The sequence below is a fragment of the Salminus brasiliensis genome, chromosome 24 (genome assembly GCF_030463535.1).
Source record: "Salminus brasiliensis chromosome 24, fSalBra1.hap2, whole genome shotgun sequence".
NCBI lineage: Eukaryota > Metazoa > Chordata > Actinopteri > Characiformes > Bryconidae > Salminus > Salminus brasiliensis.
Genome location: NC_132901.1, coordinates 12690728 through 12709485, shown reverse-complemented (window position 1 = coordinate 12709485; position 18758 = coordinate 12690728).

Below are 18758 nucleotides of genomic sequence, written 5' to 3'. Positions count from 1 at the left end.
AATTCAAATATCAAAGGGATCCATGTTAAAGTAACCTGAAGGTCTAAGAATACGGCGTCCCGTCTCCTCCTGTTTATTTTAAGTAAGGCAAGCGGTCTAATTCATTTACTTACAGTCACCTCGGGTACAGAGTCTCAGAGTCAGTAGAGCGCCTGAATTGACTCAGAATCACTCATTGGGATGACGGCGGCCGCCTCTGTCTGTTTCTGATCCTGTCTCTGAAAACTCTGGACCCAGAGGAATATTGGGATCTCAGTAGAACCTCCAAAGCTGTGGTAGTGGGATTTGCTTCTCCACGCTTAAAGAATCAACTCGATCAGTCAGTCTTAGGAATGTAGAGAAACACTTTAATCCTGCAGTAAACGTAACGCTGGTGGAAGACTTCAGAACTGAGTTTTTTCACCAAATGAATGATCTATATACAGCCTGATGAACAACAAGCTTCACTCCCTCTACCATTGATTAGGCCTTTTCATCTTGGAGAGAAAAAAGAGGAAACGTCTTAAAGGATCTGTTTATTGATCAAGGTTTGAATCTTTTGAACTTCAAACTGAATTTAATCTTCAAGCTCATTTTTTCAGGTATTTGCAGCTACGTAGTTTTGTGTCCACAAACTTCCTCGTCATTATTAGATACGGTTCTGAAGGTCAACCCACAGATATAAAATGTAATTGGCACCATATCTGTTACGGAACTCATTTCATATGAAACCCTTACAAGTATTAAAGCAGCAGTAGGTGCAGGATCCATCTGTCCATCAATATATTTACTGAATGGTGGTAAATATTGCAGATAACTCTCCTCATCTACATGTTTAAAACATTATAATTCAGTTTAAAATAGTGCATTCCTCACACTGGTCTAAGGCAAGGCTGACAGAATTTGTATAAAACATGAATCTAATGTGAGATAGAGGTCAAAAAGAATCAACAACACAGGCACACGTTCTGGTTTTGTCTAAAAATGACGGTCTTTTGGAATTATGTTTTCTTCTTTTCAGGAGTTTTCAAACAGCCGATTCAGCCTTCCCCTACTTCAGCAATATTCAGGGTGAATCCTCAAGGGCTTTATCTGGGGAAATCTTGTTCAAAAGGTGCTGGCTAAGACTGCTTAGATTACTTCAAGGGAAAGAGAAAAACCCTCCTACCTAAAATTGGGTGCAGTGGTGAATTTAATACTACTTGGCAACCTGTCTTGACTTAGACAATATGGACTCTGAGGATTAATTGGCTGGTTAGCACCCAGTTTAAATCTATTTCACTATTTAAAATTCTGCAGTCATTTACATTTACTCTCTTACCCTTTGTGTTTCTTTGGACACTTGTATGTGCTTTTATAACTTCATTTTCAGAAATTACCTGTATTTTTACAGTTAGAGTAAGTTCATCTTAAATGCAAGACGACTCCTCTTCCAGGGGGTCCTGTGTGAACAGATTTTATGACCCCCACCAATGTAATAAACAGACCTACACCCTTGATTTAGTTTCACAGAGATCTAGTGAACTAAGGTGGTTCACTTCAGACGGACATGTACTGGCTTAAGCAGGTTGGAGGTTTGGAGTCTGACTGTTTGAGGCTGTGGACAGGTGTCTTTTATACAGATAACGAGGTCAAACAGGTGCCATTAATACGGGTAACAAGTGGAGAACAAAAGAGCAGAGACAGAAGGGAAGGGTCAGTCAGTCCTGGCTTGTCACCTTCTTGATGTTCCCGGAGAGAACGATGGACTCCAGGCGGCTCAGGTGTAGCTCATCTCTGGGGTAGAGGACCGGATGCAGCCGAAAGCTCTCCCAGTTCTCCATGAAGTCAGCGCAGACAGACCTGTCCCGCAGCAATCAGTGGAGCGATAAGAGCTGGTGAAACGGCTCGCTCACTCGTCTGCAAGTTTGAAGACAGGGAGCGACTCTGCCGTTCGGACACCAAATGAAGTTCGTTCCACCACTTTGGTGCCAGGGAATGGCTTGCTCACTTGTTGGTAGGTGGGAAGGGGGATGAAGATGATCCTGGTGTCTGTCTTTTTCCGAAGCGGCAGGGCTCCTTAGAACCTCGCTGTGCCAGGCAGAGAATAGTGCCAAGGGAAGCTGCCTCACGATGTCCAGGACACCGGCACCTGGAAGACAGAAGACCGCTGTGTTACTCTTTGGGCTCTGATACTTTTCAGTGTTTTACAAAAGAATCTCAAACAGTGAGAACACCACCCTGAGGAGTCGTCCTCAAACCGGTTAGCAAAGCTGAAAACCAGCTGTGGTCGTGGAGGAGCCCTCTGCTTTTCCCGGCCACACAGACACACCCAGGCCCTCTGAGGGAGCAAAGTGGAATGAAGATGGCCGCATTAGAGGAGTCACGGTCAGCCTCGCATTCCTTCAGTGGAGTTTGGACTGCCTCCGCAAAAGCAGCTGGATCTGCTGGTTAAGCTGGACAACCTCCTTGCAGAGTTTGCTTCTTCTTCCTCCAGAGTAAACACAGACAAACGCAAACAACGGTCAGTGAGAGAGTACTGTACAGTAACACAGGGAGCAGAGAGCACAAGCATCACAACTGTCTCAGATAAAGAAGACAGAGCTGATATTAAAGACTATAAAGTAGGGATGATCGCTTGCTGCTCTGTGTTGAATCACGTGTGAAACTTTCAAAGCAGGGCCGCATCGAAACAGCAGCTCGGAGTCTCGCTCAAAACTAAGCATTGTTGCCTTACTGAAACACAATCACAGGTGAAGGTGCGTCAGTTCCCTGGCTGTATAATGTACTTAAATAAAATAGATATATAGAAAATGTGTGAATTTGAGCTTCATTTAAAAATACAAAACATGAAGTAGTTTCTCTTTGAAGGTCAGGTGTTGTTTCCAAACTGACAAGAGAATAAAAGTCCTTGACAAACCTCCATATTCGAGGGTTTTTAACTATAGACGATGTGAAATGAGCTCTAATAAAACACTGAAGTATTTCTGTTTATTTCTGTGTTCAACAAATGTTCAGTGTTCAACAGATGTTCAGTCATATGCAGTATTGTTTACAAGGAGAACAAGTAGAGGGTGAAAATGGATGAGCTTGTACAGAAGGGGGTCACTGCGCCAGTTTGGCAATATTTTGGTTTATAACCAGACGAACACGGAGAACCGTTAGATGTGAACAGTGCTACATGCCGTCTATGTAGAAAACAGATCTCCACAAAGGGTGGAAATACTACTAATCTGCAGCCAACAAAGCTGAGGGTCTTCACCTCTGTACTCCAGGACTGGAATCTGAATGAGAACATTTACATACATTACAACAGTCAACACTGCAAATATAAAGTCAGCCATAAGAGACGAACTTGGATGGAAATGGTTAAATTGCATCAGACATAACCTACATCCGAGTGTGAAGAACTCAAATCAAGAGGCAAAGACTGGTCACAGAACAAGCTCTGGGTGTATGCCTTTCAATTGTTGCACTGGGGCTCTAAACAAAAAACAAAATTATTGAGAGGATAATTGAACAGCAATTGGACCTGTTCTGGCTACTGACCGACGTGCTCTGCCACTGACCTGACAGGACCTTGATGTGCTAGAAGCAATGAACAAGGCTCTTAATCCAGTTGCAGACTTAACTGATTTTGTCAGGAGAGAATCGGGTCTCCATACCATTGCTTTTGCAACACTTCTGCTTCTGAAAAGAGACATATGGAGTTAATCGGAAACAAATGTAAAGCTAACGAGAGACATCAAAACACAGAATTCTGACTTAACTGGAGTCCAAATATGATTGTCTGCCGCAAATCATCTTTTGGTTGACTCTCAAAGAATGAATTACCAACTGAAATGGTCAAGTCACCTGAAGCAGAGCCTTCTTTTTCTAGAATTAAAGCCTTAATAATATTCTCTTTTGCTGTTGCCACAGATTCAGCAGATCATGTTATGGGCTGCAATAAAATGATCATGTCACCAAAAATATTCACATGGGTAACTCTTAACTTTACATACTGACCTAGCTGCTCTTATAGACCCAGTGTGCGAAAGAGGGTTGTAGATCCACTCTGGTGTTTACTGAGGATTACTCCGGTGCAGTCTGTGAACTTCCTAAAAACTAAGGATGAAATCATTAAAGCTACTGAGTGATAGTACACGCTCTCCAAAGAGAGAGAGGAAAGCACCTCAGTACTTAGCTGACTGATTCAGATATTGGAGATCAGACACTGACCAACACTGACTACTGCTACAGGGTCTGTAATGAACCACAGAGCTTTAAAGAGATTCAACTAAATCAACATTCTGGGTTGAAGCTATGAAAGAGGAGAGGACTTCCCTCATTGAAAACGACACATTTACTCTGACCCCTCTCCCAGAAGCTGAGCATGCAGTGAGGGCAAGGTGGGCCTAAGATTAAAAACTGTAGATGGAGCAGAAACGTTATCTAGATGAAAATGGCTTTACACTGAAATCAGGAGGATAACACTGATAATCTGGGTTGATGCTCATTTACCAGTTTTCCTACACTTAGGATGGAGGCAGCAGCAACACAATCCCTGAATATCATTAAGAGTAGTAGTATTGAATGATGGTGTAGCAAAAGAATTTATATCAATTCTAATAAGATTTTTAAAGCAGATTTTCTGATTCATGCAGGGGACAGACAGTCGATACTGCAGGGTTTGTCTGAGATACTTTGAGACTGATTACTTTTTAATAAAGGCAAAGAAATGACCAAATAAATGGGTGGAAATGAGTAAATAATGTAAAATCACTTACCTGCCCACTATCCATTTTACCGACCTGACTGGGAAGGGTCAGCCAGTCCTGGCGCAGCACCTTTTTAATGTTCCTGGAGAGAGTGATGGACCCCAGGCAGCGGGGGTGAAGCTCACTTCTGCGGTAGAGGACCAGACACTCCCGAAATCTCTCCCAGTTCTCTACGAATTCAGGGCTGATGCACCTGTCCTGCAGCCAGTGGAGATTGAAGAGCTGCGTAAACGGTTCGCTCACTCGTTGGTAAGTAGGCAGGGGGCGAAGACGATTATACTGGTGACACACCTGAAAAAAAGGAGATTGTGGTGTTTCTCGTTCAGTATTTTTCAGATGTTTTAAAGTAGAATCTCCAACAATGAGAATACCGCCCTGAGGAGTTGTTCTCTGTGACGGAGCAGGTGAAGAAAGCGAAGACATGAGGACCTCAAACCAGCAGAGGTGAAAACCAACTGTGATTGTGGAAAAGCCCTTGGCTTTTTTCTGGCCAAGCTGACGCTCCAGGGTCCCTTTCCAGTGTGGAGGCAACTACCATGTGTCCATCTTCCGTTGGTGGAGTTTGGACTGCCTCTACAACAGCAGCTGGATGTGCCGGTCTGGAAAGCTTCCTCAGTGTCAAATCTAAATACAAGGCAAATGGGATATAATAGGATGTTCATGTGTAAAAATGAATATCTGTAAGGAATTTCAGTTTAGGCCTTTTCCAAGTACAAGTCATTTGATCTATCCAAATGTGAACTGCTACAGTCTGAAGTGTAAAGCCATTTAAAAAAGAAAGGATCATTAATTATGCGAGGGAGGTAGGAAATCTCACCAAAAGGAGTTTTAATAGCTTTTATAGATCGTTCAGTCTGTTGGAATTAAGCTGGTGAGCTAATAAACCACTGGGTTTATTTCCAAACTCATAGTATTTCTGTTTAGAACAAAGTAACAACTTAGAAATATGAGGAGTGTATTCAAGATTAAGTTAATTTAGCATTTACTAGCAGAGACCAGTTTGTATCAGACTGTTTGGGTTCTAGTTGCAGCATCTCAGCTTCCAATTTTTTCTTTGCTTTTGGCCCAGTTTTTTCTGGAGAGACGCATAAGAGATCAAATGACCTCGCAAAGTGTCTTTGAGGAAGTCCCATTTAACTGCACTGGTAACTGGAGAGTTGCAGTTGTCTTGCCAATAATCTGTAATTCTCTTTACCATAGAAACAAAACGCTTCTTTATTTAGTAAATGTGTGTTAAATCTCCACTGAGGAGTTTTTAATGCTGTTCAATTTAGTGTGACAACCAAATACACTGGACTGTGGTCAGATAAAATCAATTTGACAGACCTTCAACATATGTATACAGTTAGTAGGGATAAGAAAGTAATCCAGTCTTGAATAGGAGCCATGGGGATGAGAGTACATGCCACTCTGAGCCAAAACTTCCACATGTAAAACTTCAGCAACAGGTCAGTGTAAAAGAGCAAGGTTGACCCATTATGAGAGACTGAACGTTTCTTTAGCACAGCTCCTAAAGCTTTTGGACCGTTTTTTGTGACTTGGGCTTCATTTTTGTGACTTGGGCTGCATTAGGTGCAGCTGTAATTTGGAGTTCAGTGAGTCTCTGAGACCAAAGGGCTGATTTAAGGTGCAGATACCTAAAGAAAGAGGTGCTGAGCACATTACATTACTCTTTGATAGACTGGAAAGATCTTAACCCATTTTATTGCAGATATCACGTGGAGGTCAAACTCCTTTGCTCTTCTATTGGGGGCAATGAAACTGAGCATTCCCCATCAGTAAATCATGATTATGAAAGAGTGGAGAGCGCTCATGCCATAGTTTGTTTGCCTAATAACTGTTAATGCCAAATTAATATAAGGTGTGAAATTATGGGTTCAAAATATAGTTTCCAGTATCTACTGGGAACATCACAAAATATAAGAGCTTGTAATTTAAATGGGGCTACCAGAGCCTCCTCTATTGAGCAGCATGAATTATGAGCACTTGGATTCAGGCATGTTGATCTAGGTTAAGGTAAACTCTAGAAATGCAAGGCCACCATCTGACTTACACCTCTGTAAAGTAGATCATTTAATTTGAGGTTATTAAAATATACATGGATAGTACCTTAGAGTGTATCCCAATATTTTTAGGTATCATATCATGACAGTCACTCACTGAGGGATATACAGTGGGCATAAAAAGTATTTAGTCAGCCACTGGTTGTGCAAGTTCTCCTACTTGAGAGAGGTTCAACTATGAGAGACAAAATAAGTAAGAAAAAAAATCCATGAAATCACATTGTAGGATTTTTAAAGAATTTGTAAATCATGGTGGAAAATAAGTATTTGGTCACCCACAAACAAGCAAGATTTCTGACTCTCACAGACCTGTAACAACTTCAAAAAGCTCTTCTGTCCTCCACTCATTACCTGTAATAATGGCACCTGTTTGACCTTGTTATCTATATAAAAGACACCTGTCCACAGCCTCAAACAGTCAGACTCCAATCTTAACCACGGCCAAGACCCAAGAGCTGTTGAAGGACACCAAAAAATAAAATTGTAGACCTGCACCAGGCTGGGAAGAGTGAATCTACAATAGGCAAGCAGGTTGGTGTGAATAAATCAACTGTGGGAGCAATTGTAAAAAAAAAAAAAAAAAAAAAAGAAAAGAAAGACCTACTAGACCATTGATAATCTCTCTCGATCTGGGGCCCCACGCAAGATCTCAAAATGATCATGAGAACGGTGAAGAAAAATCCCAGAACTACACAGAGGGACCTGATGAATGACCTGCAGAGAGCTGGAACCAAAGTAACAAAGGCTACCATCAGTAACACACTACACAGAGAGGGACTCAGATCCTGCAGTGCCAGACGTGTCCCCCTGCTTAAGCCAGTACATGTCCAGGCCCGTCTGAAGTTTGCCAGAGAGCATATGGATGATCTAGAAGAGGATTGGGAGAATATCATGTGGTCAGATGAAACCAAAATACAACTTTTTGGTAAAAACTCAACTAGTCATGTTTGGAGTTGCAGCCCAAGAACACCATACCTACTGTGAAGCATGGGGGTGTAAACATCATGCTTTGGGGCTGATTTTCTGCAAAGGGGACAGGATGACTGATACGTGTTACGGGAAGCCATAGGGGGGCCATGTATTGTGAGATTTTAGCCAAAACCTCTTTCAATCAGTAAGAGCAGTCTGCAGACCTCAACCCCATAGAAAATTTGTGGAGGCAGTTCAACATCACTGCTCTAGAGGAGATCTGCATGAAGGAATGGACCAAAATACCAGCAAACCTGGTGGAAACGGTTAACAAAGGTTATGTTACAAAGTATTCAGAGTTGTTTTGTTATTGAACAAAACGTATTTTCCACCATAATTTACAAAGAAATTCTTTCAAATTCCTACGATTTCCTGTTTTTTTTTTCTCATTTTGTCTCTCATAGTTGAAGTGTACCCATGAAGAAAATTACAGACCTCTCTTATCTTTCTAAGTAGGAGAACTTGCACAATCAGTGGCTGCCTAAATACTTTTGCCCCACTGTAAGTGGGAAGCATGCTTTGATTTATACGTGCAAGAGAAGATGAAACGTTATCAGCCGCCAAACGAGACTTTATGAATCCAGTTTGATCACAGTGGATCATTTCAGGCACCAGTAATTCTGAGCATCTGGCCAATACCCTAGCAAATCCTTTTAGATCAGCACTTATAAGCAACACTGGGCAACATATTGCAAAAAGTTGGGTTCTACTTAAGTAATAATGAGATTAAAGCTATATTAACATCCTTATGAAATTTTCCTTTATCTAGAGAGAAATTCATAATTTCTAACAGTTTTCAATAAGCTTTTTTCATCCGACAGAGGGTCTCAATTCTCAAGGAGAAATATCCTGATCTAAATAAGATGCCTCGTCAGTTGACAATTGGGACAAATCTAAGGAATGGGAAAAGGGGCAATATTTAAGGTTTCCTTTGGGACATCTGATTCATATCATTCGGAATAGAAGCTGTAAAAAGCATCATTGATTTGTGCATGTTCTGTAAGCAGTTCTCCATAATAATACCTTAATGCTGCAATATTGGAGAATCTCATTACATCTGAGTTTTAGCACCAAGAGATGACTCTGCCTGCTTCCATTAAAATAGTAATGTTGTCTAACCCTTTTAATAAGGAATTCTGCTCTTTCTCAGTTTTAGTTAAGAATGAGTTTAATATTTGTCTATTTGTATTACAATGTCACCAGAAATAGTGTTGATTGACCTTAAATTTAAACATGAAACAATGTCCAGAGAGCTGTATTTCCTGGCGCCAAAAAAACAAATGCAATACAATTATTCCTAAAGAAACCATTCACTGCTCCCAACAAACCTCTGATCGTCCACTGAACCCTGATTAAACATAAGAAATTTAGTTAATTCACTCCTAAATTAAAGCTGAAAGATTTGTGCCTTGCAGATAAAGTTTATTGCTTAGTGCTCGGATTAAGATGCTGCCAGCAGTCGAGTAAAGACAAGGCAGTAATACATAGCTTAAAGCAGTTTTCTACCGCTACAATTACAAACTATGCGGGGTTCAGACAGACAGTCACGATACTGCAGGGTTTGTCTGAGATACTATGAGGGACACTGATATTTTATAAAACAAGCAGAGAAATGACAGAATAAATGATTATAAAATCCAAACCCTCTGTGTCCACCATGCCGGTAGTGCTGGATTTAAGATGGCCAGTGTTGGAGTCACGGGCAGCCTCCAGCCTCGTCTTCCGTCAGTGGAGTTTGGACTGCCTCTACAACAGCAGCAGTCAAGCTTGATGACCTCCTTGCAGAGCACCTGGAGATCTTGCTCCTCCACGGTCGCCACGTTTCTCCAAAGTAAACACAAACGACGGTCAGTGAGACAGAGTACTGTACAGTAACACAGGGAACAGAGAGCACAAGCATCACAACAACTGTCTCAGATGAAGACAAGGCTGATATTAAAGACTCTGAAGTAAGACGGTCGCTCAACTGTTTGTGTCAAATCACATCAAGTTTTAAAAGCAGAACCATTTCGAAACAAATAAAATATAGAAAATGTGTAGGATAGAATTGCAGATAGAAACTGCGTTTGTGTGTCAATGCTTTTAGCCATTCAACATAGTCACAGGTAGACATGGGACACTGAGCATGGTAAGGCCTATCAGCTGTTTTGCTTGCACCACTTTTACCAGAGATGCACCCTTTATTGACCCAATATCATTTATTCTGAGACCAGAAATGTTTTGGAATTTCATCAACAAAAACTGGTAAGTCATTAGTCTCAGTCTCGTCATTCTCACTTGGCAGCTCAGATCTTGACCGTGTAACAGAGGTATCAATTATTTGTATTATATGTATTTATACTGGGTAAAAATAAAGAAAAAAAATAAATCCTTTGCTTTTCCAATATTTAGCATCAAGTCTGTATCTTCCCCCTAACCCCCTTTTCTTGTCTAGGGAAACGTGTGTTTCATATGTTCTCTAAACAACTGTCTCTGTCCTTCATCCAAGACTACATGTGCAGCTGCAAACTGATCATCATAGTACACACAAGATACTGATATAGTTTCAGCTGGTATCTTTTGTACCACAATATGTTCATATTAATTCTACTGGGTCTATTTTAAGTGGAAATCTCCCTATACTAGGACTAGCAGCAGAAAAACCTGAATCTGTACATTGCAGGTTTAGACTGAAAGCCCCCAATAAGTCACGTCCTAGTTAATTCACGGGGCAATGTGTGGAGACTAGAAACCGGTGTTTTACTGTTCTATTACCCAATTTCACCTTCACAGCACTGCAGAAATGTTCTGAGAGTGGTAAGCCTAAAACAGACACTGTTAGAATTGTGTCTGTACTGACAGATATGGGTACTGAGGTGTTTCTTACTGTGAGACTCAAATGATCTTAAGGCAATGCTTTGGACATCTTTGTCCTTTGAGTCCTGATCGCTGCAAAAAGTCAGTGGCCTAAAACAAATATGAAAATTAAAATATCAAAGGGATCCGGGTTAAAGTAACCTGAAGGTCAACGAATACGGCGGTCCGTAATTCTTGAGGCAAGCGGTCTAATTAATTTACATAGTCACCTCGGGTACAGAGTCCTGGAGTCAGTAGAGCGCCTGAATTGACTCCGAATCACTCATTGGGATGACGGCGGCCGCCTCTGTTGGTTTCTGATCCTGTCTCTGAAAACTCTGGACCCAGAGGAATATTGGGATCTCGGTGGAACCTCCAAAACTGTGTTGGTCGGATTTGCTTCTCTGCATTTAAAACTCTGACTAACTTAAAGAATCAACAATTATTCAAAAATTATCTGTATTTGTAATCATAAATGTAAAAAGACTCCGCTTCCAGGGGGCCCTGTGCGAACCGATTTTAAGACCCAGACCAATGTAATAAACAGACCGACACCCTGGATTTAGTTTCACAGAGATCTAGTGAACTAAGGTGCTTCACTTCAGACAGGTCTGGACATGTACTGGCTTAAGCAGGTTGGAGGTTTGGAGTCTGGCAGTTTGAGGCTGTGAACAGGTGTCATATATAGATAACGAGGTCAAACAGGTGTCATTAATATAGAGGACCAGACACAGCCAAAAACCTCTCCCAGTTCTCTACATAGTCAGCACAGAAGAACCTGTCCTGCAGACAGCAGTGGAGTGAGAGGAGCTGAGGAAACAGCTTGCTCACTCATCGTTAAGTTGTCAGGGTGTCTTTTTTTTCCCCCGAACAGTGTCCAGAAGCGTACTGCAGTGCTTCTTCAGCCGGAGAATAGTGGGGAACGAAGGTGCCAAAGCCACCTGGCGACATCCAGAACACAGAGACCTGGAAAACAGGAGACCGTGGCATTACTCTTTAGGGTCAATACTTTTCAGTGTTTTACAAAAGAGGAACTCAAACCAGTTAGCAGAGGTGAAAAATGGCTGTGGTGGTGGAGGAGTCCTCTGCTTTTCCCAGCCACACTGACACTTCCAGACCCTCTGAGGTGCAGGAGTGGAGACGACGACCTTTTGTGTCTGCCGCGCCGGTAGCGCTGAAATTAAGACGGCGTGTTGGAGGAGTCACAGGCATCCTCTAGCCTCGTCTTCCATCAGTGGAGTTTGGACTGTCTCTACAACAGCATCTGGATCTGCCGTAATAGCTTGGCGACCACTAGGAGGGCTCGTTCCTCCGTGGTTGCCTCTGCGTAAAAACACAGACGATCACAACTGGCTCAGATAAAGAAGACAAAGTTCTCCATTAAAGAGTACAATAGGCTTCATTACCTGAATGTGGTCAATGATCACAGTGGTGATGGTTGCAATGTGCTACAATATTCAAACAGCATGAAATCCTTGTTCACTGTAATTATGATGTTTCACATTATGCAGTAGAGAGCATGAAGATCAAGGGTAAGATTGATAAACTGAACTGTGAAGTCTGCAGACAAGAGAAATCTGCTCATAGTAGAAACAGAACCTGATGCACGAGCAAAAGCAGTACTTGAACTAGTACATACGGACCTAGCTGCTCCTATAGATCCAGTGTCCAAAAGAGGGTTGTAGATCCACTCTGGTGCAGTGTGTGAACGTCCTAAAAACTAAGGATGAGATAATAAAAACTACTGAGTGATAGTACACGCTCTCCAAAGAGAGGAAGGAAAGCACCTCAGTACTTAGCTGACTGATTCAGATATTGATCAGACACTGACCAACACTGACTACTGATACAGGGTCTGTAATAAACCACAGAGCTTTAACTAAATCAACATTCTGGGTTGAAGCTATGAAAGAGGAGAGGACTTCCCTCATTTAAAATGAATCATTTACTCTGACCCCTCTCCCAGAAGCTGAGCATGCAGTGAGGGGAAGGTGGGCCTAAGATTAAAAACTGTAGATGGAGGAGAAACGTTATCTAGATGAATATGGCTTTACACTGAAATCAGGAGGATAACACTGATAATCTGGGTTGATGCTCATTTACCAGTTTTCCTACACTTAGGATGGAGGCAGCAGCAACACAATCCCTGAATATCATTAAGAGTAGTAGTATTGAATGATGGTGTAGCAAAAGAATTTAGATCAATTCTAATAAGATTTTTAAAGCAGATTTTCTGAAGCTCCAATTATAAACCATGGGGAGGACAGACAGTCTCCATACTGCAGGGTTAGTCTGAGATACTATGAGGGACACTGATAATACTTTTTAAAACAAGCAGAGAAATGACAGAATAAATTATAAAATCCAGTAAATCATGTAAATCACTTACCTGCCCACTATCTGAAGCATCTGTCCCGCAGTCAGCAGTGGAGGTCAAAGAGCTGGGTAAACGGCTCGCTCACTCATCGGTAGGTGGGAAGGGGCAGAAGACTATGTCCAGAAGCGTGCAGCAGTGTTCCTTCAGGACCTTGCTGCTTCAGGGGACAATAATAGAGAATGATGGTACTGAAGGAGTCACACTGCCAATTCAATTCAGACTTTATTTATATAAGTAGTATGAGTGTAAGTAGGCGCTGAACAGAGATAATGTAGAGCTATAGCTAATGGAGCAGTTTATGAAGTAGGGGTGTGAGTAGGTGCTGGACATATGCTCAGTGTTCATATTAAAGTCCATGCTGATGAAGTATGTGTATGTACAGCAACGGAGTGTGGTAAGAGTGGATCATTGCAGAACTGTAACAGCAGGGCAGTAGAGAGCCAGGCAGAGCAAACATCAGGGCACAGCAGGAGGAACAGGGCACCACAGCACATGCAAAAAAAAAAAAAAAGAAGGTTACATGGAACATGGATGAATGGACACCTCCAGACTGGACGGCAGGGCATCTCATTACATGTGAAAGAGAAAGATAAAGGGGTTAAGATGGTGGTGTTGCTGAGTAGTGTGACAGGCCTGATACCAAGATGGAGCAACTGAACCAAAAAAGGGCAACTCCAGGAAGGCAGCTCAGGACATGAGGGGAGAGAGAGAAAAAGATGAAGATTAGAACAAGCTTTACGTTTAGTGAGAGACCTGTAGCAGAAATAGTTAGAGACACAACCACAATAATAGTAATAAAAAGCCTGTAATCAGAGCAGGACAGAACAGTGATGAACTGTAATCAGAGCAGGACAGAACACAGAACTGGAGAGTTCTCTGAAAGCTGGTGTAAAGAGAGAAGTTTTTCATCTAGATTTAAAGACTGAGAGTGTGTCTGGAACAAGCTCCCTGTTAATATCCGGGAGTCAAAGTTGGGGGCTTTATAAAAGAACGCTCTTCCTCCTGCACTGGTTTTTCTAATACGTGGGACTGATGATAGGCCAGCATCTTGCGAGCGGAGTGTATGTGGAGGGCTGTAAGGTGTAAGAAGTTCCTCCAGATAATGTGGGGTGAGGGCAGGTCCTTTGAGATTTTCCTATAAGATATTCTAACTTACGGTGTCTACGGTGTCAAATGTAGCACTAACATCTAGTAGCACATGAGGTTTCAGCGCTATGGTTTTGTTGAAATCCAGACTGAAAAGCTTTATGAACACTGTTGTTCTGCAGAGAGGTGCACAGCTGCTTAAACACTACTTCTTCCAACGTTTTGGTGAAGGGTAGATTAGAAATTGATCTAAAACTGGCAAGGTCACGGGGGTCCAGATTAGGCTTTTTAATAATGGGCTTCATGATCGCCAATTTATGAGATTTAGGTTTGAAGCCTATGCCAAGAGATGCATTAACTATGTCAATTAATCGTTTACCAACCTCTGGCAGTGCCTGTTTAAACAACAGTGTTGGTACAGCATCTAATATACATAACGATTTAATGCACTGTCAAAACTGTAAGCCAGTTGCCCCATCTGGAGGCTGTTACTGAGAACACAGGGCCATTGTTCAGCAGTGCCGACACAGAATGAGGACATTTGACTAGGACTCTGTTCTAGCGTCGACGGCACAAATGCCAACAGTGCCAGATAAGTGGCCTGAACTGCTCTTAAACAAGGACCCATTTCACATGCTACAGACTCTAACTAAGTGCAATATGTGCAATATCCCACCCCCATGTGCAATTAAGAGTCTTTTACTGTAAATAATATTGTTTTATTGCTTTTTTAATTCTTATCTATTTTGTGTGTATATAGTGTAAATTATTTATTTATCTAAATTTTTGTAACTGAGTGTCCTGCTATCCCTTTCTGCTGTTACACTGTGAATTTCCCCACTGCGGGACTAATAAAGGACTATCTTATCTTATCTTAAGCTGAATGATGAGCTACTGGACACTGCATACCACCATGTTCCTGATCATAGCAGATCATATAGTGGTTGTGAAAGTGGTTCTGCATCCTGTAACAGACCACTTGCTTTCAGTAGGAAAACCTTAACATGGAAAGTACAAAAGACCTAATTTGTTCATTAACATGTTTTTTGACCATGTTGTTAATTACCTCTTCAAATTCAGAGTCAGTCCACTGGTGCATTTCAGTCCCACCCTTAACTAGTGTGCTATTCTTATAATTAAGAGGTTTCCAGGAATCTTTACCATATTTCTGAGCATTTTGACCTTTAAAAAAATTATGAGGTGACTAGTGAAACACCCAAACTACCAAAACAAACATCTCAGAAACAGAGATGCTAACAGACACAAAACACTAGGTTTTACAAGTGACAAAACAGAAAACTTCTCTTTTCAGAGAGGCTAAAGGTTACAGCAGCAGTGACAGATATTCTTCCCTTGTTTCAGAGAGGCTAAAGGTTACAGCAGCAGTAACAGATACACTTCCCTTGTTTCAGAGAGCCTAAGAGTTACTGACTTCTCCGTCTTAGGAAACCAGAATTTCTCTCTGGATTGAAATGGTGTTTACTCACGCACCAAATAGTAAATTCGGCATACAGGAGGCAGATTCAGGAGTCAGGAGACTTGATCTTCAGTATAGACGAGTATATTGATGCACACAGACACGTAGGAGTAAGTCATTGACAATGCTTTAGGGGTTAGAGATTGTATATTTAACAGCCCAAATTCAACACAAAAACTGCTTTTTAAAATACTGCAAGGTTTGTCTGAGATACTTTGTCTGTAAAAAGTAAAATATCAGTTTCACTCAGAGAAAGGACCATGATGGTTATAAAATCAAGTAAATCACAAATCACTTACCTGCCAACTATCCATCCACTAACCTGACTGGGAAGGGACAGTCAGTCCTGGCCTGGCCCCTTCTTGATGTTCCCAGAGAGAGAATGATAGACTCCTCCAGATCCTGGTGACGAATGGGGTCCAGAAACAGAATAGTGGAGAATGATGGTGCCGAAGTCGCCGGACGACGTACAGAACACAGGCACCTGAAATAAAGGAGATTGTGGTGTTACTCGTTGAGAACTTTTCAGTGTTTAAAGGTAGAATCTCCAACAATGAGAACACCCCCCCCCCCCCCGAAGGGCTTTTTTCTGGCCACGCTGACACTCCAGGGTCCCTTTCCAGTGTGGGAGTGGAGACAACGACCCTGTGTTCATCTTCCGTCGGTGCAGTTTGGACTTCCTCTACAACAGCAGCTGGACCTGCCAGTCGAGCTGGACAACCTCCCTGCAGAGCGTCTGGTGAGCTCGTCCCTCCGCAGTCATCATGTTCCCCCAGAGAAAACGTAGAGAAAGAAACACAAACGACGGTCAGTGAGACAGAGTACTGTACAGTAACACAGGGAGCAGAGAGCACAAGGATCACAACATCTGTCAAAACTAATATTAAAGACCATTTGATAAAATTCATTCATAATATTGATACCATTAGCACCTCTATTGACGTTCACAGCTACGAGTAACCGCTTTCAGAGTTCAGGTATGGTCATTATACCATTCCAGATACAATTCTGATTGGAGCAACATTGTCAAGGCTATATTGCAGCACAATCTACAAATCATGTGTTACATGCTCTAGATCTTTAGGGTGAAATGGGAAGGAGATGGAGAAATCTATAAGGTTATTAATGAAAATACTAGTTGTCGAGCATTTAGCTTCAGAACCTGAGGTTTGGGTTGTGCATAGAACTGAACCATAAATTGTGGTGACTGCCACGACCACTTCCACATGAGTAACTGCAATAAAATAGAAATAGAATCTGATGCAAAAACTAAAATACATACAAACTAAAAAATACAAAGTATACACCTTTATACTTCAAGTTCTAATAATCATAACTAAGCATCAATTTCACGTGTATAGTCTCTCTTTGGGAATTATAATATCTGCACCCTTGTCTTAGAACCTTTAAAATCTCTAATTTTATTTTTCAGAGCTGTTCAAATTCATTTCTAAAACCTTTCTTTAAAATTTCTAAAATTAATTCGGATCCCTTTACAAAGTTCTCTAGGTTTAACAGTATTAAATATCCTAACATTTTGTCTTAGAAACTTTGCATTTTAATAAATTTGGATCCCTGAAAGACTCTCAACTTTACACAACCCTAAGAATCAAAATATTCCAAGACAATATCTTAATCTTCCAATTTAAAATAAATCTGGATCCCGAGATATTCCCAGTTCAGACAACTGAGACTGAAATGATCTTAAGGCAATGCTTTGGACATCCTCATCCTTTGAGTTCGGATCACTGCAACAAGTCAATGGTCTAAAACAAATGTGAAAATGAAAATAAAAGGGATCCGGGTTAAAGTAACCTGAAGGTCTAAGAATACGGCGTCCCGTCTCCTCCTGTTTATTCTAATTTCTTAAGGCAAGCGGTCTAATTAATTTACTCTCAGAGTCAGTAGAGTCTCAGAGTCAGTAGAGCGCCTGAATTGACTCAGAATCACTCATTGGGATGACGGCGGCCGCCTCTGTCGGTTTCTGATCCTGTCTCTGAAAACTCTGGACCAGAGGAATATTGGGATCTCAGTGGAAACTCCAAAACTGTGGTAGTGGGATTTGCTTCTCCGCGCTTAAAGAATCAACTCGATCAGTCAGTCTTAGGAATGTAGAGAAACACTTTAATCCTGCAGTAAACGTAACGCTGGTGGAAGACTTCAGAACTACATCTGACAAAAAACATTTACTCTCTTACCCTTTGAGTTTCTTTGGACACTTGTATGTGCTTTTATAACTTCATATTGAGAAACTGTTACAATTACAAACCATGACCATCTCAATACTGCAGGATTTGTCTGAAATACAATGGATGACACTGATATATTACTTTTTAATACAAGCAGAAAAGTGACCACAAAAAAGGGGTGGAATCAAGTAAATCATGTAAATCACTTACCTGCCAACTATGCAGTTCACTAACCTGACAGTGTGACTGGGAGGGGCCAGTCAGTCCTGGCCTGGCACCTTCTTGATGTTCCCGGTGAGAACGATGGATCCCAGGCAGCTCAGGTGAAGCTCATCTCTGTGTTAGAGGACCGGACGCAGCTGAAAGCTCTCCCAGTTGTTTATGAAGTCAGCACAGACAGACCTGTCCCGCAGCCAGCAGTGGAGCGAGAAGAGCTGGGGAAACTGCTCGCTCACTCATCTGTAAGTGGGCAGGGAGCCGAAGACGATGATCCTGGTGTCTGCCTTTTTTCTGAACAGTGTTCAGAAGAGTATGGCAGTGCTTCTTCAGGGACACAATGCATCAGGAGGAGAACAGTGGAGAACAATGGTGCCAAAGCCACCTGGTAACGTTCAGGACGGGCACCTGGAAAACGGGCACCTGGAAAACGGACACAGTGGCATTACTCTTTAGGGTCAATACTTTACAGTGTTTTACAGAAGAATCTCCAATAGTGAGAACACAACCCTGAGGAGTCGTCCTCGGTGACGGAGCAGGTGAACAGCTGAGGCTCTCGAACCAGTTAGCAGAGGCCAAAAATGGCTGTGGTGGTGGAAGAGTCCTCTGCTTTTCCCAGCCATGCTGACATTTCCAGGTCCTCTCAGTGGCGGGAGACGAGACGACGACCTTCTGTGTCCGCCGCGCTGGTAGAGCTGGAATTAAGATTGTCACATTGGAGGAGACACAGCGTCCACAAAAGTGGTACCAAGTTCCCCATTAAAGAGTACAACAGGCTTTATTACCTGAATATGGTCAATGATCACAGTGGCGATGGTTGCAGTGTGT